Consider the following 7,777-nt stretch of genomic DNA (forward strand, 5'->3'; position numbering starts at 1 on the left):
GTAAAAAAGCCTGTCCCGTCTGCCCATCCACCGGGACGCAGAAAGTGTGAAACTGCGGACAGGACACGGTCACTGGAGAGAGTCAGGAAGTCTAAAAGAATTCATGAATACGACCAAAAAAGGTCATGAAAAGGAAGTCCTGTGCCGCTGTGTGTCCCGAACCTTGGCCGGGAACCTTTTGCTTGGTTCTGCTGTGAGAGCTCTCCCCAAGGCTGTAGGAGGGAGTCAGGGTCAGCTCCATAGAATGGACTGCTTTGAGGATCTCTGGGGGAAAAGAAAAGGCGTAGCTTCAGGGGTCCCCTCCAGGCACGGCTGTCTTGTACATCGGTATAAGTTAAGAGTATTAGAGAAATGCAGAAGAAGGGCTCCGAGATCCAAGGCAAAAGGGGTCATTGCCAGCCAAGGGCTATAGGAAAGTCTCCATGTAGGAAGTTACTTTTCCGTGGGCTTAAAAAAAGAAGAAGAAGAAGAAACAGGATGATTTCAGAAACAGCTGGAAAGACCTTCATGGACTGATACAGAATGAAACAAGCAGAACCAGGAAAACATTATATACAACAACAGCAATATTGTGGAATGACCTCATGTGGCAGACTTGATCCAGGATGGTTCTGAGGGACTTAAGACAAAGAACGCTATCCACCTCCAGAGAAAGAACTGGTGGAGTCAGAATACAGATGAAAGCATATGATTTTTCAATTGTTTATTTGGTTTTGTGTTTGGGGAGGTTGGTTTTATAAGATTATTCACTTACAAAAATGAACAATATGAAAATATGTTTTGCATGATAATACATGAATAACCCAGATTGAATCACCTGCCAGCACCAGAATGGGGAAGGGAAAGGAGGGAGGGAGATAAGTTCAATCATATAATTTAGGAAACTTGTGTGGAATTTTGTCAAACATGTAATTGGTAAAAAATTAAAATTAAAAATTCGATTAGTTGTGTGAAGGGCAGTATTCCAGGCTGAGAGAATATCCTGCATTCAACTTCCAACAAGAAGCTGCCTCAAGCAACTATCTAAAGAAAGGGCTTTTTTTTTTCTTTATATAACTTCCTCTTTTAAATTAATCTGTCCCTCCCACTACTTGCCCCTCTCCACCATTAAACAAAACTCTTTAAAAAACAAAAAACAAAATGTTCAATTCATAACTGCAAAGTTTGGCAAAATAGATATCTATAGTTTCCGTGTCAAAAATGTCTCTTTCTGCATTTTAAATTCATGACATCTTTATCAGGAAGTGATGCATTTCACTTTCATTCTTTGAATTTCTGGTTTGTCATTGCACTGATTAGAGAACTAAAGTCTTTCAAAACTGTTTTTCTCAATAATATTCCAAAGCCAGGCAGACCAAAAACAGAAAGAAAACTACAGAGCGTTCTCCTTAATAAACATAGTTGCAAAAATCTTAAATAGAAAAAAGACTAGCAAAAAGACTCCAGCAAGTGATCATGAGGATTATTCACTATGATCAGGTGGGATTTATGCCAGTAATGCAAGGTTGGTTTAATATTAGGAAAACCATCCACATAATTGACCATGTCAACAACCAAACTAATAGAAATCACATGTTTATCTCAATAGGTGCAGAAAAAGCCTTTGACAAAGTTCAATACTCATTCCTATTTAAAACACTTGAAAGTATAGAAATAGAAAGGCCTTTCCTAAAAAATAATAAACAGGATATATCAACAAGCATCATATGCATTGGGGATAATTAGAAGCCTTCCCAATAAGATCAGGAGTGAAACAAGGATGCCCATTATCACCTCTATTATTTAACATGGTACTAGAAATTCTAGCAATAGCAATAGAAAAGAAAAAAAATCGAGGGTATTAAAATAGGCAATGAGGAATCCTTTTTTTCTTTCTTTGATTTACTTAGGAATATAGGTCTAGTACTAGTAAAGTTAGATCAAAGATATGTACAGTTTGGTAACTTTTTAGCCATAGTTGCTTAACCTATTCACAGCTCTTTCCCATAGCCTTTCCAATATTTGTCATTGTCCAATTTTGTCATCTTTACCAGTCTTAGAGGTATGAGCTATAACCTCAAAGATTCTTAAATTTGCATTTATTTATTTGTGATTTGAGGATTCATTCATATGATTGTTGATAGCTTGGATTTCTTCCTTTGAAAATTGCCTATTCATAGCCTTTAACCATTAATCTATTGGTGGAATGGATCAGTTTTATATATGTTGGATATAAAAAAGGAATTCTTAACCTGGGATCTATAGACAATTTTTTTTAATATTTGGATAAATGTTTTCCAATAAAATAGATTTCCTTTGCAATCCTATGGAATTTGTCTTATGCATTTAAAAACATTATTCTGAGAAGGGAACCATAGGCTTCACCAGCAAGCTTCCTCACCTCTGCTATTGCTCCCGTGTTCCCTGTCCCCGAGTTAAGATGAAGAATGTACAACCAGGTTCTTCATAATTCACTGGTTCATTAGTTAGTGTTTTTGTGAGATGTCTATAGAAATGAGATTACAGAAACAATTCCCTTCTCCTTTCCTCCACAGCAAAGGGCCCCAATGGAGAGGCAAAATCAATTTGCGTTGCCAGCTGTCTGCTGCTAATGGATAATTGAACATTTCACCAGCAAAATCATTTTCAATCAAATTTGATAGGCTTCCAGATTTCCATTTAGAAGACATACTAATTGTGATGTGGGCCAAGATTCCCCTCAATCCCAGGGCTATTCGTTACAGAGATCCTGATAGACCGCCGAGTTCCTAGTCTGAACTTACCGCTGACCCCCCAGAGGTGTCCAGATGTCGAGAGAGACAACAACAGCCTGAGGAGGGATGGCTAAAAAGGAGAACTCCTTCATTACCAGCTGGTAGTTCACAGGGGTGGAAAACTGTGAACCTTTTGGTTCCTATGAAAATTCTCCTCAATGGCTTCAAATGTTCAGAAAGTTTCCCAGCTCCAGTTAACTAAGACATAACTAAAGTCATACACATGGCTCAGTTTGACACATAGGATCAGAGACATATCCTTCATTTTTTTTATTATTATCATTTTTTAAAATTTTAAACCATTACCTTCTGTCTTGGAATCAATATTGTGTATTGGTTCCAAGGCAGAAGAGCAGTAAGGGCTAGGCAATGGGGGTCAAGTGACTTGCCCAGGGTTACACAGCTGGGAAATGTCTGAGGCCAGATATCCTTTATTTTGCAAACTGAAGTTCAGCAGGGAGGTTAGGGGATATACCCCAGTCAGTGGGTGCCTGGGATTTGAACCCTGATATCCAGATTTATAAGGTAATGTACCCTTTAAAAGGAATATTTCCTGGAGAAGGGATCATTACAAACATACAATCTTAGTTCCCCAACAAACTGGTCTGCATAATTCCTCTGCCCTTTTATGCTACCTCGGTCTCTGGGAGGGGAAGAGGCTCAGTTCCCAGAGAGCACAGTCCCAGTTTCAAGTCCAAAACTCCCTCCAAGTGATAGTCTGGCCTCCAAGGTACAATGAGGATCACCTCCAGGACCCCAAAAGGAGGACAAAAACAGAAACAAAAGCCACCCAAGTCATTTCTAGGAGTTGGAGGCAAAAGAGAAGGGGAAGGAGAGTCCCTTCCCCTCTCACCCGTTCTCTTCATGGCATCCAAGCTGGACAGATCATTTTGGAGTTTCAGAAAGAGAGTGAACAGCTTGACAGCCACACTTTTAAAGATGCAGGAGAGCCACTGAGGCAAACAAGCCCGGATTATGTTCTGCAAATGCTGTCCTCTAGGCACATCAGTCAAAAAGCACTTGGCTAAGGGCTTGGGGCTACCAAGAAAGGCCAAGCCAGTCCCTGCCTTTAAGAAGCTCACAGTGTCATAGGAAAGGGAACCTGTAAAGAACGAGGTGTGCAAAAGATGTATAGAGAGAGTCCCAGGAAAGGCAGGAAAGCGCTGCTACAGAAAAAGGGATTTATTTCCTCCAGTGCAGGCAATATGTAGTCTTCCTTCACAACAGGATGAGCATGGAAAATGGGCATAGGTAACCTCTATTATATAATCTGCCATCCTGGGGAAAGGCAAAAGAATATGGATTGCAAAAACTGATCATTGAAAATCATACCAATATAATCTGGAAAGACAAACTTTAAAAAAAAAAAAAGGACTTTCGGTAGAATCTCAAAGGAAGCTGGGCAAACTTGGAGATAAAAGTAAGGAGAACATTTCAGGCATAGAGGATGATTGGTGCAAAGGCATGAAAATTCAAGGAAGAGGGAAGAAGGCAATGTAGCTGGATCCGATTGTACCTGGAGGGGAGAAAAGTGTAAGACTGGAAAGGGAGAAAGGAGCCAGTTTGTGATGGGCTTTCAGTGCCAAGCAAAGAACTCGATGTTTGATCCAAGAGGTACTAGGGAGCCACTGGGACTTACAAAGGGAGTAACATGGGTCAGATGTGTCTCATTTTGGCAGGTGAGAAGAGGATGGATTGGAATGGGGAGAGAGATGAGCCAAGGATGCCAACCAGAAGGCTACTGCAACAGCTCAGGTAAGAGGTGATGAGGGCCTGAACGAGGGAGATGGCAAAGAGTAGAGAGAAAACAGTAGCAAGTGATGTTGTAAAGATTGAAATGAGATTTGGCAGCAGATTGGACTTGTGGGCTAAATGGCAGTAAGGCATCAAGAGCGAGAGAAAGGTGGCCTCTCTCTAAGGGGACAGGCAAATTAAGAAGTGGGGAGTATTTTGAGGAGAAATAGTGAATTCTGTTTTGGAAATGTTGAGTTTTAAATGCCTATCAAGATATCCAAATGATCATTAGTGTTACAGGATTGGAGCTCACAGAAAATAGTAGGACTAAATACATTAAAAAGGATTAGGGAAATCATCTGCATAAAGATGCTAATTGAGGTGGGTGGCTCAGTGGATTGAGAGTCAGGCCCAGAGAAGGGAGGTCCTGGTTTCAAATGAGACCTCAGACACTTCCCAGCCCTGTGTCCCTGGGCAAGTCACTTAACCCCCATTGCCTAGCCCTTACTACTCTTCTGCCTTGGAACCAATATATAGAATTGATTCTAAGATGGAAGGCAAAGGTTTAAAAAATAATAATAAATTGACTAGGAATCACCAAGATAATGATGTAGGTCAAGATCGTCAGTGTTAAAAAAAACAACCACTGACATTAACCTTCCTTCCTTTCCCTCCTCTTTTCTCATCCTGTACTTTAAGACTAAAAAGTATAGACTTTCTGGTCTCAGCTGTGTGACCCTGGGCAAGTCACTTAATTCCCATTGCTTAGTCCTTACCACTCTTCTGCCTTGGAACCAATATATAGTATTGACTCTAAGACCAAAGATAAGGGTTAAAAAAAAAAAAAAAAAAAAAGATGCTAATTGAATCCTATTGGAGCTCCAGTAGGGTTCAATTAGCATCTTTTCACCAAGTGAGATAGTAGAGCAAAAAGAGAGACTCTTGACAAAACTTTGAGATAGCCATGGTTAGTGGGTGTGGAGTGGATTAAAAACAAACAAAAACAGCCCAGGAAACCCTGCAGCAACAAGACAGATAAAAGAACTGGAGAGAGCAATGTCATGAAAATCTAAAGACATGAGAATATCCAGTAGTTTTTACACAGATTAACAATGTCATATGTTACAGGAAAGTCAAGAAAGAATAGGACAGAGGAAATACTGTTAGATTTGGCAATTAAGAGATCATTGGGACTTTGGAGAGGGTAATTTTTATTGAATGATGAGGGTAGAAGATCTAGAAGCAAATGGGAGGAAAGGAGGAAGAAGCATCATCATCTAAATAGTTTCCCAATAATGTTTTTCTAAGAAGAGACAACTATGAAAAGATAGCAAGCAGGGATAATAGGATCAAGTGAAAATTATTTAACGATGAGGAAGCCTTGGGCATGTTTGTAAGCAGCAGGAAAGTAGTCAGTAGATAGGGAGAAACTGAAGATATAAAAGGTGAAGATGATAGTGAGGTCAAATCTTTTGAAGAAAGGAGAAAATGGAATTAATAGTGCATGTAGATGGGCTAGCCTTGGCAAGAAAAACCATCTCTTCATGTAAGGAATGAAGGAGATGAGGTGAGGAAAATGGGGAAAGAAGGAACTCTTGGAAAATGACTTTAATTTTTTCCAGTAAAATATATGTCAAGGTCCTCAATTGAGAGGGTCCCAAAAGGGGGTGCCATGGGAGTTTTGAGGAGAGACATGGTCTCCCTCATCCCTAAAACTATACCATTATAATTGGTCCTTCCATATTTTCTAGTGCGGTTTGCTGTTTTCTGTTGGGTCCCAAGACATTTTACTTCCTTTCTCATGAAGTTCAGTGACTGGTTTACAGTCTTTCTCTGTAACTCTCCTCAAATCTGTGGAATGATTGCTTTGGCACAATAAGAGCTCAGTTGAGATTAGATAACATAAATAAATGCTGAACCCACAGTTTCATAACTTCCTCTATCTTTGATCAGCAGCACATGAAAAGGAGTGAAGGAAGAAGATGGTGGGAATATTCCATAGTTGGATTTTGGCAAACTGGATAGGATAAAGGTAAATAAACAGATGAAATAAAATAGATAAAAGAAGGAGCAAAGGATTTGAAAAGAGATGATAATATGGAAAGAAATCATATCACTGAGGGGTCAAAATAGGGAAAGGAGAACAGTGTTGCCGCCGTAGAAGGGATGGTCTGGGAAAGAACAGAGGCACGGAGGCAATGGAGATCGTGATGAGAATGAAGAACAAGATTAAAGATGAGGCATGGGCAGTGATGGAAGGATAAAAGATTACGATCAGATAAAGGAATTTTTGTAGTTCAAAAATATGGAAGTTGAACACTTGTGGGTGATGGCAAGATTGAAGGAATGATCCTGTTCATAGCAAAAATGGAGTCAAGTAGTAGGTCATGAGAAAGTTAAAGTATTTGAAAAAAGCATTAATGTATGGGATGAAGTCAGCAAGTAGGAGGGCAAGAGTTGAGTTACAGAGAAAGACTGTAAGTCAGTCACTGAACTTCAGGAGAAAGGAAGCAGAATGTCCTGGGAGTCAACAGACAGCAGCCATCAGCACCGTAAAATGAAGAAGTCTGGTAGTAATGGTACAGCTCTGGGGATGAGGGCGAGAACTACCTTTTAGCTAGAGGGAAACTGGAGAGGCCATGGCCCGAGCCCTCGGAACCCCACTTCTGTGGCTTGGCCAGGGAGTAGTTGCCTAAGAGCTGCTCAAAGGCCTTTCTTAGCCTTTGCTGTGTGAGTTAAAGGAGCTTAAGGCCATGATCTCTGCCTCTCCCTGCAATTACAGCAATCAGAGGTATTTGCCCTGGAAAGTTTATCAAGGGGGATGAGTTGGATTGTTTGTAAAGGTAGGAAAGCCTACAGATGGCTCCCTTAATAAAGCTATGATTAGTAGCCACCAAAGCAGGGATGGTTTCCATGGAAACCCCTAGTGTCAGGCAGAAGGAGATGCTTGTTGTACAATTAAATTATAGTAGTTAATTACATTTCTTATTAAACATTATTAAACTTAAACATAGGGATTTGCTCTTTTCCCCACTCTTTAGACAATGAGGATCAGTCAGATGGGTAAGAGACTAAGACTGGTGCCATTGAGGAGAGGTGAGCAGGAGCTCATTCAGTAAACACTATTTAATAAACGTCTCTTGTGTGCAAGGCACCAGGCGAGGTGCTGGGGAATATGGCATTAGAACCAAACACAAGTCTATCCTCAAGAAACATATTTAGGTGGGGGGGGGGGGGAGGTATGACTTTATATAAATCTGGATCATAATAGGTAGGATTTGAGGGGGGGA

Source organism: Gracilinanus agilis, chromosome 2 (genome assembly GCF_016433145.1).
Source record: "Gracilinanus agilis isolate LMUSP501 chromosome 2, AgileGrace, whole genome shotgun sequence".
NCBI lineage: Eukaryota > Metazoa > Chordata > Mammalia > Didelphimorphia > Didelphidae > Gracilinanus > Gracilinanus agilis.